At 39.1% G+C, this 24,195-nt stretch overlaps 1 long non-coding RNA gene across 1 annotated transcript in view; it reads right to left on the bottom strand.

The window, feature by feature from the left end:
• Nucleotides 1-1,007: 1,007 nt before the first annotated feature.
• Nucleotides 1,008-24,195, bottom strand: part of LOC143442833 (uncharacterized) — an 82,382-nt gene continuing 59,194 nt past the window's right edge. Inside the window, exon 5 of the long non-coding RNA XR_013111358.1 lies at nucleotides 1,008-1,335. This is a non-coding gene — a long non-coding RNA (uncharacterized LOC143442833). The remainder of the gene's footprint in view (nucleotides 1,336-24,195) is intronic.

The raw sequence follows: 24,195 nt of genomic DNA, 5'->3' as shown, positions 1-24,195 counted from the left end.
TGTGTAGCCTAATATCTCCACTCATTCCCTTCTTTCCTCTATTCCATTTTTGCTCCCTCTTTCCTTTCCTTCTATTTTCTCTTCTCACACTTCTTGCCTCATCTATACCCTCAGTCTTTTGTCTTGCTTCCTATAAGTCACTTCAAGGTCTTCTCAATTTAGTTTCTAGCAAATGGTTGAACATATGCTAAGTTCAAACATCTTCAACCACAGAATCTTCTATCCTCCACCAGTGGTTAGGTGTAAATATGCAACTGCATTAGGTATTGTCTAGGTTCTATCAGAGATAATGCTGCCTCGGCCAAGAATATACATACTATGTCCATACTGTAAGTGATGGCTTGATTAGCCATGTTTATCTAACATCCTTCATGTTTGCTGAAAGCCTTGCCAAGCTTGGCCACCTCTTCGAATCTGCTCATTTTTCCTTCCACTGGGGCACCAACGCCACTGATCCTTGTCACTTGTTCCATCCTGGAAAAGCTCCTATGACAGTCGAGCCTGCCAGACCCACAGAGCATCGGGATTTTAAGCACATGTGCTCCTCAGATTGCCTTATGCCTTAGCCAATTTCTAAATTGCTGAAATGGGTAAGTTTTGGGGGGTTGGCTTTTGTTTCTATTTGATTTTAATTCTGCCTAATTTCCAGGTGTTTTGTGATGGCAGGATATTCTGGTCAACTCCACAGCTCTAGAACAAGGTCTTGTCACATGTCCCTGTGTCTGAAGGTGGCACTACACCTGATGACAGTGTTTTATTATGGATCTTTAGAAATTTCAATGAGTAAAACAAAACCAAAATTTGTCTGTTTCTGTTGAGACCCACACTCCCCCTTGCTTGGGGGCCACTATGTTGAGGATGGCACTACCCCATGCTTTGGGGCTAAGTGCTTTGGTCCGACGAGATCAGACAACAGGGTCTAGCAAGAGAGAGAGTGGGGATGGAAGGGAAAGAGACACAAAGAATGGAGACAAGACAGGGTGTGTGATCAAGTTCCTAGTCTCGTTTATTGAAAGGAAAGCCTGGGTATTTATATGCTTTGCCGCGTGTCTTGTAGGCATGGATAACACGTGCCTTGCAGCTGGGGGCACTAAATAGCAAAAAAAGATATGTGGGATAAACAAGATGTTTATCAGAGTATGCTCAGCTGTTGTAGGCTGTTGAAAAACAAGTCTCTTGTCAGGGTATATGGCTCGAGATGGCTGCAAAGATGATAGCCGCTTTCTGCTAGGAGTCAGCTCCCAACATGTTTCTTCACATGTTCTTCTCAGAAGTCCCCATGCTTCTCAAAGCCACTCCTAGTGATAAGTCCAACACTGGCCATATTCTTTTTGCCTGTAATACAAGGAAGAAGGAAATGATTCAATGAGCATTTAAAAAAGAAAACCAGTACCATATAGTAGTTGAAATAGAACTTAATAATCAGCTAGACGGGGCTCATGATCCTAAAAAATCTACCATCTTGGGCAAGGAACCTAAAGATTCTAGACTTTAATAACTTGGTCTGAAAACAAGGTTCTCACAATCTATGAGTACAGTGCTGCAAGGCTGGGAGGAAAATATTGAATGTGGTAGATAGAAGCTGCCTGAGTGTGGGGACAACATGGTAAGAGAATCTCAATGATGTTCAGGGACTCTGGAATGCTGACTCTGTCTACTGTGGGGGAATCCAGAGATGACTTCCATCTAGAACACACCACCTCTTTGTCAAAAGAATGAGTTGCATCAAATGGCTTCTGAGAATTTTTGCAACTTTAATATGTCTTTGAATTCTACCTTTTGGAACAATTCAAAACACCATTCATTTGAAGTTTACCATACATCATTTTTTTAATATCAACCCAGGCAATATTAAGTCCCCTCCCCCATACTTGCTGTGCCCGCCCAAGAGCTCTCTAGAATCAAAAGTGAAAGACACAGAACATAAACACACACACACACAGAGAGAGAGAAAGACAGACAGAGAGAGAGAGAGAGACAGACAGACAGACACACATGTGCACTCCAGCTAACTTTGATATGCTTTGATGAGCTCAATGGCTGTGCATTTCTAAACCTCCCTGCTGCTAACAAAAACTCTCTTCCAGTGTTTCTAGCTTAACTGCCCTGTTACCTTCTTAGCAGCCACCCCACCTCAATAGGGCTGCTTTCCCTTTCTATCTACTTTGCTGGATGATTTCTCTCCTGCAGCTCTTAAATCTGATCCCTCTGCCTCCAAGTCATGGTGATTCTCCTCTTCCTCCCCTCTCTCTCTCTGTTCCTTGCCCACACAATCTAAAAGGTTTGTCCCATCGCTGTGCCCAACCATTGGCTCTATGAATGTTTTTTATTGCCAATTGAAGCCATCTGGGGGAAGGAACCTCAGGTCTGGAAATGCTTTTGGGAGCTGGAATAAGACAAAGCGTTAGAACCAATACCCAACAAGAGTTGAAAAATCACTCACATGTAATGCCATCAGCACTTGCATAGAGTTATATTTATTATTGAGTTTATATCATGGTATGCTAAGTGATATATAAATGTCTAAAAATTGGTGATATAGTGCTTCAAATTGGAAAAAGCATGTTGTTCCATTCTCTCACCCCACTGACCACAGTGTGTCAGTCCATGGTAAAAATGATGATATGGCCACCAAATGAACTTAGGATCAGAGTTTCTGACATATTCCTTTAATGGGCTATTTTATTTAACATTGTGGCTAATTCTTTTCAGTAATATTTTGTTATTTTTTTTTCTCAATAACAATTACATCATTTTCCCTTTCCTCCTTCAATGCCCTGTGATGGACTACTTCCTTGCTTTCTCCCTCTCTCAAATTCATCAGTTAGTTTCTTATATTGTTCCCTCTTGTAGGACATCATGATTCATAGAGGCCAAGTAATTTTTCAAGGTCACATAAACATACAAGTTGTACACAGCAGGAAGTTAAACACAACCTAAATCAAGAACTAGCTTTCTGGAATGCCATTCAATGTTTCTGATTTCATTTGTGACATTTAAGATAGAGAACAACCAAACCCTCTATGCATATGAGGGACATGGAAAATAAATTTGTATAGGCATATTTTTTAGTGTAGAGTATACAGCTTACCTAGAAGCTACATACAAAGAGATCCAAAAGTACATAAAGAATGGCAAAGCTGGGTGGTGGTGGCGCATGCCTTTAATCCCAGCACTTGGGAGGCAGAGGCAGGCGGATTTCTGAGTTCGAGGCCAGCCTGGTCTACAAAGTGAGTTCCAGAACAGCCAAGGCTACACAGAGAAACCCTGTCTCGAAAAACAAAACAAAAAAAAAAAAAGAAAGAAAGAAAGAAAAAAGAAAAGAAAAGAATGGCAAAGAGACAACCAGAGGCTTGAGACTTTCAAGGGGTTTAAAGAATCATCACAAAGATTTCTGGAGGGAGTTTTCTCTGTGGGTTAAACAGACACAAGTTCTAGAAGATATTCCTGTGGTGGTAAGCTGGGTACTGTGGCATATTTTAACTCTTATCATAATTTCTATGCCCAAGTAAAAAACCTTGTCTTAAAAAAAGTTACATGCTACCTGAGAAAAAGCTAGTGAAAGTTGTCTTCTAAACATGTACCTGTACTATGCATACATGTATTCCCACACATGCATGAATACATGAGTATTCACACACACACACACACACACACACACACACACAAACACACACACACACACACACACAAACAAGTACACAGAGACACAGACATAGAGACACAGAGACACAGACAGACAGACAGACACACAATGGTACTAAATTTAAAAATAGCTAAAATCTGGGAGGGGAGAAATTGGTGTTCTCCCTTGAGACCTCCTTACTAAAGTCATGCTATTTGAGCCAGTATGGAGGTCAGACATATGGCAGACAAGCTCCCACATGGTAGTAGAGAAGGGATATTTAGAGAAACAGAGGAATCCAAAGTATTAGGAATGACATGCCTAGACATAAAGACAGAATTAGTAAAGAAAAAGTTTTACTTTCTTGAGTAAGTCAGAAAAGCAATCAGGCTTATGAAGAAACATAGCTGCGCTCTATACAGACTGCTAGGGAGACGTGATTCTGAGAAGGAAAGTACAATATCTTCTAAAAAGACTAATTATCACACCTATTTTTTTAGCAAGGTTTATCATGAGCTTTTCTTCCTAGAGGAAACCCTGATATGAGGCAGTTTCTTAGTCAAGTCATTGACCCACACAGTAGATTAACTGTTAAGGGAGAAAAAATGGCACAGCTCTACCTAAACCAGTGTTTCTCAGCCTATGGGTCATGACCCATTTGGAGTTAATAATCAGATATTCTGCATATCAGATATTTATGTTATTCATAAAAATTACAATTATGAAGTAGTGGTGAAATTGTTTTATAGTTGGGGTTATCACAATATGAAGAACTATATTAAAAGGTCATATCATTAAGAAGTTTGAGAACCACTTTTCTCTAATAGGAAAGAGATAGATAGATAGATAGATAGATAGATAGATAGATAGATAGATAGATAGATAGATAGATAGATAGCAAGATGGATGGATGGGTGGATGGATGGATGGATGGATGGATGGATGGATTGGTAGTTGGATAGATAGATAGATAGATAGATAGATAGATAGATAGATAGATAGATAGATAGATAGATAGATAGATAGATCTCCACTCTACTGTTCCTGGATCACTGGACAACTGAATAATTTTAACTGTAAGAGGGAGGAGAAAGAGCCAGACCATGCCAGATGTAACAATTTGTTTTGCTTCTCAAAGAACTCTTGGAAGACACTGAGTAATGGAGGTCACTCAAGAGATCAATATTGTGCTAATGAATACAAGAGACATTCCAGGAAGCTGATACACTCCACAGTCAGAAAGCAAGGTTATTTGAGGACTGATAAATAAGGAGGGCAGGCCCTTAAGTAAAACATATAGAATTCTCTGTGGAGACTTCACCTTCCTTGCCTCTCTCTCTCCCACAAACAGTTATTGTTACTGGGATAAATATTTGCATTATATGACCCTTATCCTCCACTACTATCTATTAAAGCAAATATTGAAAACTGACTCAAATTCAGCCCAACACAAAATAGTTCCCATGGAAATTTATCATTGTAAGATTCTATTCAATTTTCAGCAATGCTTCAACTAGAAGAAAATATAAACTAGAATATATAAATTGTGCTATAATCAATGTGTGCAATATACATTGTAAAAAATAAAAGCAGTTAGTCTCTTGAAGAAAAAATGACACAGGCAGTTAACAGAGAAAGAATATGGAAACCCAACAGGCTCAAACAATCAAGCTGGGCAGTCTCTAGTTATTGGTCAAGTGGTTCTAGTAGACTACAGTTATCAATTGCTGCACATATAGCAGATTAACTCAAAACATCCTGTACCTTCAATAAACTTACTATGCCCCATTATTTTGTGGGATTGGAGTTTGGGCAGAGTTCAGTTGGTTCTGTCTCTTGATTCCTGTTTTTGAAGTTGTTCATTGGTGTTTAGCTAACAGATAGTCTAGTTGAGTCAGGGGAGCATCATGGCTTTACTCACAGATGAGTCAGCTTTTCATTGTTACAACAAACTGTTTATGACTGCATAATATATGAAGAAAATAGCTTCATTTGCATCACACCTTTAGAAGCTGAAAGTCCAAAATTAAGCATGGTTTGCTTGGTCCTTGAGTGACGACATGGCAAATAACATAACGATTGAGGGGTGAGACAGAAGTCAGAATGGGAAGAAGGTAGTCTAGTTCTTTTAAAAACAACCTACTCGCAGAGGAACTAACTAGGGTTCTAGAAATATTAGTTAATCTTTTTCAAGAGTGATAACTCTAATGTTTAATCACCTTCTGTTAGGCTCCTTCCATTAATGGTCCTATGACCTCATAATACTGACACATTAGAACCAAGCTTCCAACACCATGAGCTGACAAACCCTACCAATGCATAAGCATGGTGCCATAGCAAGCTGTCAAGAAAGCTTAGCTGAGACTGTCCACATGACTATCTGTTTATGGCTTCTGTTGTATTCCCACCAATCTCAAACCAGTTAGACTCTTTTGCTGGAAGCTATGGACTCCTCTAGAACACAGTCCAAGAAAAGCAGAGCCTGCCCATTCCGTAAGCTTCAGGAATGGAAACTCTTCTACCATATTACTAAAAAGGAAAGTCTCTAAAACCAAATCAGATGCAAGGGAGTAGAAGTAAACTCTACCTCTCAATAAAGAGAAGAAAGTAACTCACTGCTGTCCTTCTTCAATGCTATTATTGTTAATGAGGATATGTTGCATCTTTACAGCAAACAGCCCTTTTTGGGTAAACTAGCTTGCAATTCTGCAGCTTACTTATGCTTATCATAGCAATGCACTTGGGTTATAGGGATAGTGTTTTGCATTGAATTTGCATTAAATGTGTATGAAATGAATATCCGTTCACTGAGTGAGAAATTGGGTTTAAAAGAACTGGTTTATGAGTTAGTCTTAGCTTCAAGAAAGATCAAGGCTCAGATTTGGATTTTACAACTTTCTGATTCTGTGACCCCAGACTAGTGTATTTAGCCTTTAACTTCTTTTTCTTTCAAATGACCAATTATAACACACTTACTACATCCAGTGCTGGAAAGAACACATATAAGAACACAAAACTGTAGACAATATATGGCATGTGGAAATCATGTAATTGATGTATTGATATTTATATTAGTTATTATTAAAATTACAACTCATAAGAGAGATTATACTCTTGAGACTAAAACCAGTATCAGGAACTCTTTTTTTTTGTTGTTGTTGTTGTTGTTTTGTTTTTCGAGACAGGGTTTCTCTGTATAGCTCTGAGTGTCCTGGAACTCACTCTGTAGGCCAGGCTGGCCTCGAACTCAGAAATCCACCTGCCTCTGCCTCCCAAGTACTGAGATTAAAGGCATGCACTACCACTGCCTGGCTCAGGAACTCCTTAATGCTAGAGAAATAATACTTTAAGTTGTATCAAATTAAAATGATAGAATATCACATAGACATTAGGATAAGGACCATGTAGATTCAACAATCAGAAAATGCACTGAAGCCAAGATTGGGTTTGCAAAATAATTTCTATGATCGTCAGGGTTTACAAGGGAAGAAATAAAGTGAGGGAGTTTGAGGTAGTTGGAAGAGAAGTAAAGACAGACAGATGCTCTTGGGTAGTTAGAAATTGTTAGGGCTGGTGAGATGGCTCAGTGGGCTGGCGAGATGGCTCAGTGGTTAAGAGCACTGACTGCTCTTCCAGAGGTCATGGGTTCAAATCCCAGCAACCACATGGTGGCTCACAACCATCTATAATGAGATCTGATGCCCTCATATGGGTGTCTGAAGAGAGCTACAGTATACTTACACAAAATAAATAAATAAATAAATAAATAAATAATAAAAAAAAAAATTGTTAGGCACCAGTGGTTGGTATAAATGCTGTGAGAGCTAAACTGAAAAGGTAATAGAGCCTTGAATGCTAGTTAGGGTAATACGAAATTGGTATTTTTACCAGAAAATTGATGAAAAATTTACCAATAATAATGACAGTCTAAAAAGGTGAAAAGTGAGAAGAAAATAGAGACTATTAACTTCTGTGTGTAATATACTAGTAGGCTAAACAAAAAAAGAAGACTGAGTGGTAAGAGTGGAAAATGAATGCTTGACACACATAGAGAAGATGACATATAAACATCACTGATGGAGCTAAGGGAGCATGAGCATTTCAATGTGAGCAAAATGGAGCTGCTGGAGGTATCACACATAGATCAGTTATGAATGCAAGAAGCAAAGAGTGCTCCAGTGACACATGTCAGCATCTTTAAAGGTGGCTTTATTGGAGCAAGAGGGAAGCTGAAGCAAAGGAATGAGAAAGAAGCCTTTGGGTAGAAGGCCAGAGAAGAAAGATGGAGGAAACTAATAAAGTACAGGGCAGAATTATTGGTTCAACCTTCAAAGGAGAAAACGCATAGGAGAAGCATGAATCATTCTGCCTAGAAGCACGGGCGTTTACACACTTGAGTTAGAGCTTTAAAAATAATGGGCCATGTGGGACATCATTTGTAATCCCAAGTCCCCAAGTCTGCATGACATGATTTTCAAAAGCACTTAAACACAAAGTAGGCTCTGAGCTCACAAGTGGAGGTATGAAATAAGAGGGGGCCCTCAGCCAACTCTCCACATTTGCTCACATTTATGCTTTGAAAGTATATATGTTTGCTGAATTTCTGTGTTATTAAGTTTCCCCTCGGTATTCCTTGTGAATGTGTGTAGCATAAATATTCCCACAGGGAGCCATTTAATTCTGTATAGTTGAAGGCTTTGAGACATGGTTGGGCTCAGTGTGATTAAGTTATTGCAGATGCAAGGACTGGCTGTCTGCATCTGTGTCTCCTAATGTATTCTAGACCTAAGCTAAACTGAGAAGCATCTGATTCACCCAGCATGACATGTACTTTACTGTGGTGGACAGACACAGTCATTGTGTGTCTCAGAGATGGGACATACCAGCACAATCTGAGGATCCTCACTTAAGATGTCTACTTGCCACAAGAAGTTAGCACTACTATTCACTCAAGACAGAGAGTATTTCTAACCATCTTTCCATCTCCAATTTGTTTTATGTTCTAACACCAATTAATCTTCTCTGAGAACAACAGTAACTATGTTGCTCTTGACCAGGGAGATTACTTGATAGAGAAATGGCCTTGCTTCTCTCCTCATGCTTCCCAGCATCCTTTTTCCTTCCTAGTAGCTACACACCTTTAGACAGAAATCTTCCTCCCCTGTCTTGGTGGAAGGACTTCTAGGGTCCTCTCCCTAAATTACTGAATTGTAGTACTCATCCTGTCGATGCTATAGTGTTACTCGTATCCTAGTTGGGTCTTTCTTTTTCTGTTAAATCTTTCAGGAAACACTCTCATATACACACATTGAAATATGTTTCCATTGTGATTCTATAGCCAGTCAAGGTGACAATGAAGATTAGTCATAGTTATTGTACTATAATGTTTTTTTACCTGCTATCTGGCCCAATTCAGGTCTCTTAGAAGACCCAGCATGTCCAATCAGAATACCCTTCTCTGAATCCTGAATCCTGACTAATAACCAGCCTCAGAGATAACACTGAAAAAGATATATTTTTCCTGGCATGGTCCTCTGGTTCCTAAATATCCTTGATTTCTGGCTTTCTTTTTGGTCCTCTAGTACTTTGTTCCCAGAAAATCCAGGGAAATGTGCTTGACTGGAATCTACCCCATCCTAGATACCCAGGAACCTAAGAATAATTGGTATTTCCCTTTACCTAGCACTTCCCAACATGAAAACAGATGGTATCACCCCCTGACATGTGTATCTAAACTACAAAGAGTAGATCACAGGGTGACTTATTGTAAAGTGGAAGTTCAGAGAACAACTAGTCGGCGTCAGTTTCTCCTTCTACCATGTAGGCCCTTAAGATATAATCCATGTCATCAAGATTGGTGGTAAGTGTCTTTCTCCATTGAACCACCTTACTAGCTTACATGTGTGTTTTACATAGACAACATAAAGAAGGAAGAAAAAAATCAACCAAAATCCACATAGCATTTGTATAGTCTTTTCACTAGTTCATTTTCAGCAGAATTGGTATTACATTTTTATCATTTTATGACTGTGTGCTTCATTGAGTACAATCATTTCCCCATCATTAAAAATTATTAAGGAACAGTACTTTTCGTAATAGAATCTTGTATAGAGCTTTTTAAGCAAATCTGACAAATCCTCAAGTTTACTCATAGACATAAAGATTTAAATCAATGTATAAAAATATTTTTCTAGATTTTATATTACTGAAATAAAAATGATCCTTTAGAGGAAATTTTTTACATTTTTATACAATATCATATGTTGATAATATTAACAAATTATCCTTAGGCAAGATTTTACCACTTTGCCCTCTAGTCAGCCACGGCCCCCTGAAACATCTGATTTTCCCACACTGCCACTATTAGATTGCTCGTCCATCAGATTCCCTCAGAGCTATTGACAGTTGTACTTTCTTCCCCCAAAGGGACACACATACACACACACACACACACACACACACACACACACACACACACCTTAACTACCCCATTGTGAAGATGAAGATCCCTGGTCAATTTAGTAGAAACTTAAAAAGATGGTAAGTTGAACAGAGGGAGGTTTTTCTCTTGCCCTTTCTTCCTTTGGTATTTAACTGGCTTTTTTTCCAGTTAAAGAGCTTGTTCTTCCTCTGTGAACTATAGAGATTTCTTTCTGTCTATTTTGAGAGCAAACAAGAAATAGGGTAATATTTAAACAAACACTCAGTGTAATTCTAATCTAGATTAAAGATGTAGCAGCAGAGGGTAAGTGAAACGTGTTTGGAAATAAAAGCAACCAGGAAAAAACAGAATACGTGTGTGATTAGGTAGCCAAAAATATAAGAAAGTTTTCATGAGAGCTGAAGGAAAGCCATTGAATAAACCAGAGCTCAGAGATTTTTCTTCCTGCTATTAACCATTGGAAATGCCATGTTTATAATATGGATTCAGTAGAAAGATGTATCACTGGCTGGCTCAAAAGCATCACTTGTGAAAGAAATAACTGATTGGATTCTCTTCACATACTCTTAATAATGAGGGCATCCTATTAAAATGTACTAGAACCATTTATTTAAAGACTTCATAGTGTTACACCTTTATCACCTAGGGGCCATATGACACCAGACATTTGATACTTAGCTGCAGATGGTTCAAAATCTAATCTGTATGTCAAGGACATCCCTGATCATCTATCCTACTCTTTAATCTCTAGAATTTTAGCTGTGGTGGGGACATGGATTTATTTCTCTGTATAAACTAGACAATCTGGGAGTTTTGAAAGCACGTTCTCAGCCTTTGTTTCAAAATATCTTAGATATTTTGAAAGCCGCAAAGAGCTGTTTACCATGCATAGCAGAGGGAGTCTGTGTATATATAAAAAGATAGACACTTGGAAAGTGTCTTTGCAGTCTTTTTAAACCAGGAGCAATCTGGACTCTAGGAAAAGACTCAAGATATCACATTGATGTCTGTAGTTGGAATCCCCCTTCTTTATTTTATTTTAAAACTCATCCTGAAACTCTCAGAAAGCCGACACTATTATGAGAGAATGTTCTGAGCCATAACACAGATGATGTAAAGATATTTGATGGTACTGCCTTCAAGCAGGCTTGTTACCAACACCAAACTCAATGGCAGAAGGCATCAGCAACCGGTAGTTATTTTATTTCCTTCTTAAAGTATAAACATGAGGAAATGGAGAGACACATCAGAAGATGAGCCACCTGCTGGGCAAACATGAGGACCTGGGTTTGGGACAACAGATCACACATAAAATTCAAGCATGGCCACGCATGCCTGTAAACTCAGAAATAGAAGGTAGGCAACAAGAGGGTCTCCGAAGCTCATTGACCAGCAAGGGTAGTTCAGTGGATGTGGTTCAGCTTCAATGAGATGCGATCTCAAAGGATAAAGGTAAAGAAGTGATTGTGGAAAGACAACCAACATCAGCCACGTGTGTCCACATGTATATACACATATGTACATCCAAACACAGATCCATACACCCACATGCCTAATTACATACACTGTATATACATCTCACCAAAAAGGATGGGATACTGATGATATCTAGCCTGAGAGAAGAAAGCAGAATACAACTGACAGATTGGCACAGCTCCAGAAAACCTGTGTGATGTCACAGAGCAACATGAAATAAGCTACCGACAGCTATGTACATTCCAGTTCCAAGTTTTCAAGCTGAGTGTATTGTGTGTGTTAGGGGGTGTGATTGGTAGAAGAAAGTCAGTTATTCCCCTCCAGTGCACATCAGATGTGGAAGCTAATCTTTGAAACTGCATTTGCCTTTATTCTTCTTGACTTAAGTTAATGGAATGAAAATAGTTTCAGAATACATCATTTCTTTTCCAATTTCACATAGCTGAAAACCCTTTATTAAGGAGAGCTGACCTTCCACACTCTAGTGAATGTGTTTTGTTCTCTTAATTTCTCCTGCAAGCAGATAACTGGCTCAATGTCACTTGCCAACTAGACTAGGACACTGAGCATTTAATTATCCCTGTGTTCAACAAAACCATGTCTAGATGGGAAGCAAGATGCTTCTTTACTTGGCCAGAAATGTCAAGAGTACTTGTAATTTAATATCTGTTGGTGAAATTCCCTGTATAGGAAGCAATACAAAGCATATCTATGGTTACTTTAAGTTACCTTGAAGAATTACCAACAAAAATAAAGAAACATGGGGCGTACCGAATTTGACACAGGCTGATCTCCAATAAGTACTGGTGTTATAGCAGTATTATCATGGCCATGGTTGAATACCACCTCAGCCAAAGCAGTTTGCATGTTGGATCCCCTGATTAGCTAACTCTACCCGTGTAGGCTCCTTCTTCCTCTTGAAGTTCAATCTCTGAGACTTAAGCCAAGACAGCTGTTAGTTTTAAGCAACTACCCCAGATCACGCTGTTCTACAACAAGGTCTGGAAACCTCTCATCTAAATTCTCTATACAACAGCATCCTCATCTATAAGATGAAGTTCAATGCCTACTTTATAAGTAAGTAAGAAAGGATATAAAGGAAATGCAATGTCTAGTCTATTGCCTTATATCAGATACATATTACCTATTCTCCCATAATTAATTCTTGCTGAGGTTTGAGTATGGATATCATCTTCTAAAGGTCCATTTGTAAAAACTTTATAGTGACAGAGACCTGATTAATATGTATGAGATGGTACCATCCAGAACTCTTCAGTTTGGACTTGGAGGGAAACATGGTCATAACGGCTGTCTATTATTTCTTATGCACAGAGGGGGTTACAACCATACAACTGGCAATGGATACCAATAGAGAAACAAATAAGGTTTAGGTCATACAGTTAAGGTCCAAGAAGCACAGTTCTTTTTATCCAGAGATTTAACCCTGCCAACTCAGTAAAAATTAAATGCTCCCTTTTCTTATCATCTGAAAACAACTTATCATCTGAAAACAAAAGGAAAACCCCCAAGCCACTGGGGCTGGGAATCGCGCTAATTTTCTGCTTCATTTCCTCAACGTGTCCTTAGCAACAGCACTCACATCTATTCAAAGCAATTCTCTCCCATTAGAAATAACAAGGACCCTAATTTGTGATGCTTTTCAAGAGCAGTTTTCTGTGACCTCAGACATCACACCTGTGTGAATTAGCATCGCCACAGTCTTGTTTTCTGCTAAATCTCCAACATTAAAAACTAGCCACAAATAGCTTTTTTTGAGAGGGACAGTGGGGGGAGGGAGATTATGATATGATGATCTAGGAAGATGTCCATGAACCCTATAGCATCTTTAAAATCCAGAGCCAGAAGTAAGTGGAGCAGGTATCCTTGCTGGCTTTTAAATGATGAGAAGCTTGAGGAATTGGAGATAAAATGAGGACAGAGTTGGTTCAGTAACCAGGGTGGAGTCAGAAATATGAAATTCTGAGTTTGTACTCTTTGGGGTTCTAGCCAATTTGGTTCAAGTAAAGGAGAATAGGCTCTTAGAATTGAGGCCTCTCATGATGAGGTAGAGTATCGGGTCTTTGGTGGGCATATGTGTATGTGTGTGTACCTGTGTTCATATGGGGAGGCACATTTGTTGGGGGAGCTTGTAGAGGCCAAAGGACAAGCTCTGGGGCCAGATGCTGTCCACTTTGCTTTTAGAGCTAGAAGCTGTCTCTAATCTGAACCTTATTAAGTGGTCAGATAACCAAGAGAATCCACCTGTCTCTGCCTCCTCAGTTCTGAATTTACAAATGTAAGCCAGCAACCTTGGCCTTTTCTGTATGGGCTCTGGGGATTAAGCAGAGGTCCTCATGATTATAAGACAACTACTTAACAGACTGAACTGTCTCCTCAGCACTGAAATATAACTTTTCATACAGACAGTACCAAGAGTCCCAAAGATACCAGCAGGTATCAGTTGAATCTTTTTTTTTTTTCCCTTGTCTCTGACTCTTAAAATGTATGTGAGTGTGTCTGTGTATCTTTCTGTGTGCTTATTTCTATGTATTCTCCATTTTTCTGTGTGTCTGTGTGTTTATTTATGCACTGTGTGTGTATGTATGCACGCACCCATAGTGGTTTACCTTTTTTCCTTTTTCTCTATATTTTTATCCTTTTATCTCTCTGTCCTTTCCTACCAGCCTCTCTGACATCTGTGTCTTTCTTACACTATCTTTTTCCAGCTGGCTGCCCTGATCTCCGTTGTAACTTCTGCTTTCTCCTTTTTAAATTTCACTTTCAGGTCGGTTTGTTCCATACTGTACAAGATAGCTTCTTGACACTTCAAGCTTTTGCACTTCCATCTAGGACCTCACCGTTCAGAAGTCAGAATGCACATCTAAAGCTTACTCTCTTTGACCCTGTGTGTGCCTGAAGTATACACATACACTTATTGGCCACTTTTGTTGCATGCTGGTCCTTGGAGAGAGCCTTTTTGATCCAATTGCACTGGAACCGCTTGAGTACAGAGTAGTAGTTCCTTTGAGAACAGCCTGAGGTTCTGACCAAAGTGAGAGAGAGTGCGATGATAAATAGACAAATGATGCCTATCTGTACAGCCTTCATTTTATGAGACTTAGAGACTCCTGCATGTGGTATCTTTAAAATTCTTACTCCTTTAAAATTCAATTAAAAAAAAACCACGATTACCTGAACTAATATCAGAAGATAATAATTGAACACAAAGGGCACATATACAGGCTGAACTTACATGTCTTGCATATAAAAGATGCAAGACATGTAAGTTCAGCCTGTATATGTGATGACTTTTACAGGGAAAAAAATCTGATTATCAAATGGCATGTCAATCACAGATCCTTCTGTAGTTCCCAGAATTATTCTGGATGGTTCTCAGAAAAGTGAGTACCATAACTTTATATAATGTCTGGACTCGATAGAGGACTTCTATTTAACCACGCTGTCCATTAAGAGGAAATTCCCAGCCAACCCTGCGGCTGCTATGGCTAATGTCACCCACCATTAGAAGCAAGATGATGGAGGCAGAAAGCAGCAATTTTACCACAGTTGCTTCGGAATGACTAACACTTCTACCACAGTACATACCAGAAGAACCAGGCTCAACATATCCAGCACCTGCTCATCTCCCACTCACAACCAGAACCGGCATCACGAACCTACTCCTGGATTCTAGAGGAACCTATAGACCATGCCTTATCCAGAATCCCAAATATCTGAGCATTTTAAAAATCATAGAGCATTGAGTTCAAATGAATGAGCTTTAGATATGAGGCGACCTGGAGTCATGATTTTCCTTCAGCGTCTCTAACTCTCCATTTCTACACTTTGCTAAAAATGAGTTCCTGTGGATAGAGATGAGGCACACACACACACACACACACACACACACACACACACACACACACGCACGCACACACACACACGCACACATACACACACACCCATTCAGGAAGCACTAGTAGATTTTCCTCTATAAAACTCAGAATGTGTTTTCTCCTGGCTCAAATGAGCATCTCCCTGGTGTACGTTTCTGTATTAAATATATTCAATTCACTTCTCTGCAAGTGTTAGCTCGAAACTTTTTCTGGTGATATACCAATCCCAGGCAATCTGTATTCTCAGTTTCAAATGCATATGCCTGAGATTTTCCTCTGCAACCCAGGCCTCATGACCACCTTTTCTCATCCAGGCCAGACTCTCAATGTGTGGATGGATTCATGAACTGCTTCAGAATGAATCAATTAGCTTTCAGCTGCCCGAAGCATCAGCTCATCTCCAAGCTGCACTCAGCTGAAATAGACACAAAGTTTATTAAAATATTTATGTGCTCAAAAGGAGAAATGGCAAAGACCCACAGCCAATCATTAAGTGGAACTGGGGAATCCTGTGGAAGAGGGGGAAGAAGGATTGAAAGAGCCAGAGAGGTCAAGGACACCACAAGAAAACCAAAAGCATCACCTAATCTAGGCCTATAGGTACACATAGAGAATGAACTGCCAATCATAGATCATGAATGGGATGGACCTAGGTCCTCTGCACATATGTAGCAGTTGTGCAGCTGGGTCTCTATGTTGGAGCAGAAGATGTCTCTGACTACACTGCCTGCCTTTGGGACTATTTACCCCCACTGGGATGCCCTGTCTTACCTCAATAGAAGAAGCGGCACCACATCTTACTGCAACATGATATGCCAAGAATGTTTGATATCCATGGGAAGCCTCCTCTTTTCTGCAGAGAATGGGATAGGAGTAGTTTGGAGGGAGCAGAAGATGTAAGGGAAAGTCTGGGAGGAGACAAGGGAGGGAGGGCTGTGATTGGATTTAAAGTAAATAAATAGCTTAATAATTTATTTTTTAAAAGGAGACCTCTGCAAAATCAAAAGTCAAATCCTCAATTCTTCTCAAAGAATACAGGGAATATCAAGCCTGTCTCCTTGCTGCTGGTCCATATTTGTCAACTGCTGCTCTCTTTCCTAGAAACAGAGTTTTAATTCTGCTATCTTCTTCCATTTATTTATACCTCCATCTTTGATCCTTCCTTTATTTCTTCCCAACCTCCTCTTATACTATTCTTTCTTGTTCCAAAGAGAACTCTCCTTCCTTTCTGCACATACTCCCTGTTATTTTTATTACCCTCTAAGTTTCAAGAGGAGGGAGGTCAATTTTTATTATTTTTCTATGGTCCATCAGTTCCTAGGTCTAAAGTATGCTTTTCACCTCACATGAGCAATATAGTATTAGACCATTTACTTACATTTTTTTCAATTCATTCATCAGGGTGAGATGTTTAACTATCATAATTTTAAAGTATCTAATATAATGTTTGTCCCAATGGGAACATGGTAATACATCTGCCTAAACATATGGGGACTGTCACCAGAGCTTTATCATGTACCTTCACTATGTGTAATTACTATAGCTTTAAAAGGGGGGAGCAACAGCAGCCCATGATGCACAGTGATGCTATGAGGATCAAGTAGAAAGGCTGTGTCAAGAGCAGTCATGGAAATGTCAATACTAAGATTGTAGCAAAGCTCTTGGCTACCCTGCACCAGAGGCTAAGTTCAAGGCACTTGGAAGAAGTAAAGTCCCCTGGATTCTACTCTATATTCAGAAACTATTCATTATTTTTCTTTTTTTCTCTTTATGGTAGCTAAATTCCCCCACTACTTTCCTTTGATAAGCATCCCTGTATTGACAATTGGACTTAACACTTGATGATTTTACAGCACATACACACAAAAAAAGAATGTATCTTCTTTTCTTGATTTTCTTTGGCTTTTGAGACAGCATCTCTCTATGTACCCCAGCCTACCCTGGAATTCACTATCCTCCTACCTCAGATTTCAGGTGCTGGATTGCCTGCATGCACTACTACACCAAGTTGAAGGGATTTTTTTTTTCACTTTCATTTACTATTATTTGTTTTATTCACTTTACATCCTGATAACAGCCTCCCGACTTCCTTTCTCCAGCCCCACCCTTATAAATCTTTCTTCCTATTGCCCCTTCCCCTTCTCCTCAAAGAAGGGAAGCCCCCCTTCCCATTTCCTCTTCAAAAAAGAGCAGAACTCACAAAAGTGACAGCCAAATAGAACAAAACAAGATACAGTAAGACAAGGAAAAACCCTCATATAGAGGCTGAACAAGGCAATCCTATAGGTGAAACGAGTCTCAAGAACAGAAAAAAAAAAATCAGAGATGCATCTGTTCCCACTATTAGGATTACCAGAAAAACACCAAGCTAACAACCATAGCGTATAAGCAGAAGACCTAGTGTAGACTCATGCAGGCTCTCCACTGGCTATTTCAATCTCTGTGAGCCCATGTGAAACCTGCTTAGTGTATATAGAATATATAGGTCCATGTTCTCCTTAGGTCCCCCATCCCTTCTGACTTCTAGAGTCTTTTCCTCCCCATTTATGTGTGGAGAGAGCAGGTGGAAACTTCCAATTTAAACTCTCTGCATAATGTCTGGCTGTGGGTCTTGGCACCCACTCCTATCAGCTGCTGGAGGAAGCCTCCACTGGACAAGGCACTGAAATATAAGAATGGCAGAATATCATTAGGAATCATTTCATTGATTTTTTTTTTTTTTTTTTTTTTTTTTTTTTTTTTTTGCTAAGTCATATTTGGTTCTACTCTAGGTCTCTGGCTATCCAACCTCAAATTTCTGCCATTCAAGTATTGTTGGGCATGGGTTCTGGATTATCATCTACTGTAGAATTGTTTAGAACTTGTCATATTCTCGGTTTAGAATATTTTGTTCCATTCGCATGGCATCACCGTTAACTGTTAGTCTTGCCCATATAGGACATTTTGTTTGTAAATTAAACTATACATAGTCTTAAAAGGGTCAACAATGTTTAGCTTCCTTTAATCATTCTTTTGTACCTGTTATATGCAAATAAACTGAACAGGAAGGTAAAGATGAAAAGCAACGAGAGCAGGCATATTCTAAGGAAGTGGTTCGAAACCTTCCTCTAGTCCTTTAGTGTGGTTCCTCCTGTTGTGGTGACCCCTAACCATACAATTACTTCATTGCTACTTCATAACTGTTCTTTTGCTGCTGTTGTGAATTGTAACATAAGTATCTGCTATGTGAGACATCTGATAAACAATCCCCAAATTGGTTAGAACTCACGGTTTGAGAATCTCTGTTCTAAGAGATTGTTAGAAATGAGCACTGGCCCCATGCTCGCCACTGGAAATCCGCACAAGCAAGGAAGAAACATGGTAGGCAGGTGAAGAACATGCTCTACTCTGGCATACACAAAATTCATATCCTATAACTAGATCCTCTCTTTACTGTGACCATCATTTACAAGTTTGTTTGTGCTTTCTTTCTGGTTTGGGTTTTGGATTTTGCCCTTAATATTATTCAATATGTTTCATTTGAAGATTGCTGCTTTCTTTGTGAACACATCAAAAGGTTGTAAAAAAGAATATTTTATTAATCTGAAGCTCTTCGCCTTGAAACCTTTAGCTATTTATGTTTCATTTACCTCTATGCTTACTAAAACTTGGGGAATTTTACCTTCTTGGCTACAGGACAGTTTTTCTCTTGTTTTGTTTTGTTTTGTTTTGTTTTGTTTTTATTGCTTCTCAGGCTGGTAGAAGAAAAAAATAACCTCAAGGTCAGAGAATATCCTTTACTTTGGATCTTAAGATGAATTTACTCTTCTTGGTTTTGATTCTTGAAAAAGCAGACAGTATCTCTCAACACCATAATGAGAGTTTGATGACATCCAAAAAGGACATTACCATCCTGAAAGAAAGAGTAGAGGAGCATCCCTGTGTGTCAAAGAAAGCATCACAGACCAACTAGATAAAAGCCATAGTGCAAGAACAGAAAAACATGCAAAAGATTTCTTCGATTTAGACTGCTGGGCATAAAAAGTGAAGTTGAATTCTGGTAAGTGATTGCACCTGCAAACACAAAAGCATTCTTGCAAAGAAGGTAAGACAGCATCTAACTTCTAATTAGGAAATGAACCAAATTATTAGCCTAATTTGGCTTTTTTGCTTTCTGATCTTTAACATGGCAGGTGGGTGAAGAGACTTTAGTGAAATATTTTCTCTCGTCCTTACTCTCAGCAAGAAAAAGGAAGTATATTGAATACAGTGAAAAAAACCCATAAATTTGGAAGCAACTTTTGAGATGATTAGCATGTTATATACACAAGATGGTTAATGAAATCAAGTCTCAGATAGTGTAACAGGCATGTCAAATGCAACTGTTGATGAAAGAGTCAGTTTTGAATTCAGGACCTTTGTTTGTCCACTGTTCCTTGAAGCCTATCACCCTTTACATCTTGGTAAAACAGTCTGTTCTGATCCATATTATTGACATAATTTAAATACCTTCATTTTTCAAGATGACATGCTGAAATCATGTGTGGTGGTGCAAGCATGCAATTACAGACTTGGGGAATGGAGGGATGGGAGAATTAGGCTTCAAGGGCATCCTCAGCTGCACAGCAAGTTCAAGACCAGCCTGGGCTATAGGAGACCATCTGAAACACTAAATTAATAAGTAGTGTGCACATTTTATACTATAAATATCCTAACCATAACGGGAATCTTAAAAGTTGTTCAATACCTATACATGCACTTTACAAATAGTGCAGTTTCAGTCATGGTTACAAAACCTCTAATGGAGTTTGAAGTGTGTGGTATTGGCCATGCTAATGCTACAACAGGAGATTTGCTACTGAACTTACATTGTAGGGATCAGATCAGGGATGCCTAATATCAACAGAGGACTGAGTTATCAAGTCAGTTCCTTAGGAAAACACAATCCTCGGGAACCACCCATCTGTCCCTCAGAAGATACTTCATTGGAGGAGATAATGCTAACTATAAGCATATCCGACACAGGCTACATTTGCTCCAGGATTGGAACAGATTGTTCTTTCTTCAGCTGAGCAACAGATGAAGTGGTGAATTGGCTTGTATTCAAAACTAATGTTGTATGAAAAATATGTATCTTTGGACACGAAGCACTTAGCAGAGTGGATGATTTTCCAGGAGAGTTACATGCAAACCAAAGGAAGAACAGTGGTTCCCTGGCTCCCATAGTTACTTCCCTATTGATGTGGTCAAATACTCTGAATAAAAGCAACTGAAAGAGGAAAAGGCTTATTTTGGCTTATAATCCCAACTGGATATGGACACGGTCTATTACAATGGGGGAAGTATTCAATGTAGCAAGAGCAGGGAGATAGGTAATCATATTTTATCTGCACATGGAAAAGAGAGTGGGGAAGGGGAGGGAAGGAGGGAAGCCACAGGGTAAGATTATAGGCTGCCTTTGGCCATGTATTTGAGTAGAGCAACTGAGATGTCATGAAGTGTTTAAACTCTTCCATCTCCCCTTCCCTTTCCAGGGTTTGCTGAATACTGGACTTAATTTCACCAAAATGTAAACTTATGCTGGGACCTGACTGAACTTTATCTTGAAGTTAGCCAAGTTTGTCACTGGAGGTCACTGGGTCATAATCACATGTATTGATTTATGTAGAAATTTGAGAGTTTGTATGTTTACATGTTAACCATAGACATCATCGCAGGAATTGTGTGGTAATTTTTAATAAGATGACAGAATTATAAGTCATAAGAACTACTAGTACTTCCTAATCCTGGTTCTACTATTAACTAGTTAAGAGGCCATGCAAAGTTTTTCCAATCTCTCCTCAAGTTCTCTATCTTTCAAAGAAACAGATTAGAGAAGGCAACCAGTTGGACTGTGCATCCTAAACTTCAGAGTTTACACAGCTAGTTTCGGCACACATTGAGGCTTCAGTTAAAATGAACACAGTGTATCTCAGTGATAGACAGAGTGTGTGCTTAGTAAGCGTAAGGCCCTGGATTCAACTTTCAGCTCTACAGGCATAGAAAAAGCACTAAAGAGAACATATGACATTAGAACTTTGAAGACATAAGAACATTGCAAAAAACAAAAACAAAAAACAAAAAAAAAAAAAACCCTGTTTTTAAAGTGTTCAACCTCCCTTTTCTTCCTAAAAACCATAATTAGGTGTCCATGTGTGCATGCCCTAAGGCTACATTGATAAAGGAGATTGGGTCATATTATTGCTCATGTATTGAAAATTCTTTTCCCCTCATTTATTTTAAAAGCAGTAAAGTAAGTCTAGTCTGATACTATTATTGTAAAGTTACTCAGTATAAAATTTCTTTGAAAATTACAGTATATATCTATTTTAGGTAAGCAAAAGTACTTTTTTAAGTTCCAGTAATCATTATGAATTATTGACATTTCCTAAAGCTTGCTATGCTCCAATATTTTTATTAGAGAGAGGTGAGGAAGGGGTACTTAAACTTCCAGCACCCTATTCCAGGCCATGTGGCATTTTTTTCAGGTCATCCTCCATTCAGTCTCTATGCCAGGAGAGGATGGTGTGGAACTAGACAGGCATTCATTAGTTCATTATTGCTCATCTCCGTGTGAGTGTATATGGCAGTTTTCCTACATGCAGTGATTCTTGCTCAGCTTCCTTTCACCTCATGTTTATGGTGCCCATACTTAGTTGACAGGGAGAAGATGCAGATATTACTGCTCCTCCTGAAAGCCTTGGTCCAAAAGTCACACATGGGTCGCCTCTGCTCCAACTAAGTCTAGAGAAACCTTCATAAGGAACAGGAAGGGTGAAGCTAGATGACGAGAGAGAGAAAGAGAGAGAAAGAGAAGGGGGGCATGGAGGCAGATGTTCACGTATCTCCACCAGTCAAAGATAGTTTATATATCTAGGTTGGGTATTGGGTTACACTTCTGATTGAGCATTACCAAACTTATAAAGCCTTTGATTAACACTTTTAAAAATGTATAAAAGCAAAAAGGAAAAGGGGGCATGGGATAGGGGTTTTCTAGGGAGGGAAAATGGGGAAAGTGGATGGCATCTGAAATGTAAATAAAATATAAAAATAAATAAAAGAAAAAAAAAAAGAAGTCACTTCCTCACCTCACAGCTCCTTCCGTCACTTTGCAGCTTGGTCACACTAGATGCTTGACCTCACTTAAGAAATATTCATTCTGCATCTAAGTGTCCATGATAATATTGTACAGTTGTAGAATTGTAGAAAGAAGTAATAGGACCATGCCTCACCAGAGCTGTGTTCAACCTGGAGGTGGACAAGACAGGCACAGGTAAAAACTGTGATTATAATATGGTTTGAAGTGACAACTGCAGAGGCTGGAGAGGTGGCTCAGAGCATAAGAACAATTAACTGAGTGCATATGACAGCTTTCCTTGTGGGGCCCATACTCAGTTGACAGAAGATGCAGAAATTACTGCTGCTCCTGAAAGGCTTAGTCAAAAAGTCACACTCAAGTCACCTCTGTCTCCAACTGAGTCTAAAGAAACAGTCATAAAAAAGGAAGTCATTTTATATAAATGACTCCCTGCCATGGGAGACAGTTAGTCAAATGCTAATGGACAAATAACCGTCATAGGTATGATGATATTGAACATGTTGGACCCCTTAAATCTATAAAGTACAGGTGCTATACATCAAATGAAAATTTTGAGTGAGGGTTTAGGCAACATACAAGGTCCACCTACATGATGCTAACTCCAATACTGTACATGTTCCTCTCTGTATGTTATGGGGCAGAGCTCAAACCTCTGAATAATATATTCTGTACATGAGCTTATTAAACTATTGGTTTACATGCAAAATGTGCTCTCACGGGCACTTTTGGGAAGCCAGAACCCTAGGTCTCCACTCCATCATAGACACAATTGTCTCAGCATTCATTGTTGGTGATGTAATGCATGCTTTCTAGTAAAGCCACTGCAATCTACTCCCTCTCTAGTTATCACTGTCCTTCCATGCTTGACAGTATCTATCGAAATTATGTAGGCATTTTTGCCTAGATCCTCTGCTATAAAAAGATAGCTTTAAATTATTTTATTTGTTGACAGGGAGTATCAGCATTGTGCTGAAAAAAAAAAAAAAACTCCTAAGCCATGAGACAAAACAAATTACATTTTCCTTTTTGAAGTCGGAAAAAAAAAAAAAAAAAAAAAAAAGCCTAATAATAGCCTGTGGCATATTCAAGTTTTGTACTTTATACTCCACTCCTCACTTCAGATCATTACTCATTCCTGACTCACAAACTCATCTAAATAAATTTCCCCACAGCCAGGCTCCTATGGGTTCACAGTGAGTTTTTCTATACTACAGAAATGGCTCTGTCTTTTTTCCCAGCATCCTTCCACCCTGCATTTATTCCTAATTCACACTCCTTCTTCCATTACTGACAATAGTTTTGTATCTCTAAGTTCCATTCATCTGATCAAAGGATCAGCTATTTGTCAACCAGGATCTGGTGGGTTTTGTCTCTGTGTTCTCAAGATTAGATTTTAGTAAAGGAGTTGAAAAGCAGAAGACAAAGGGTCTAGAGAGAAGATGGATATTGATGGGAAATTAAAAGAGTGGCATGGGTGATATTCTCCACACTCTGAGACAGAAGATCAGCTCCAACTCTGCAGTCTGATGAATGGTACCTTGGGCTGTGGGAATTGCCTAAGCAGACCAACATCCCTGTTCAATGTGATGTAACATTTTTTAATGTCCTATCTTTGATCTAATAGCCGAGTTCTGCCCTG

Source organism: Arvicanthis niloticus, chromosome 6 (assembly GCF_011762505.2).
Source record: "Arvicanthis niloticus isolate mArvNil1 chromosome 6, mArvNil1.pat.X, whole genome shotgun sequence".
Classification (NCBI taxonomy): Eukaryota; Metazoa; Chordata; class Mammalia; order Rodentia; family Muridae; genus Arvicanthis; species Arvicanthis niloticus.
The sequence above is the reverse complement of the archived record's forward strand: the minus strand, read 5'-3'. Positions and strand labels throughout refer to the sequence as shown.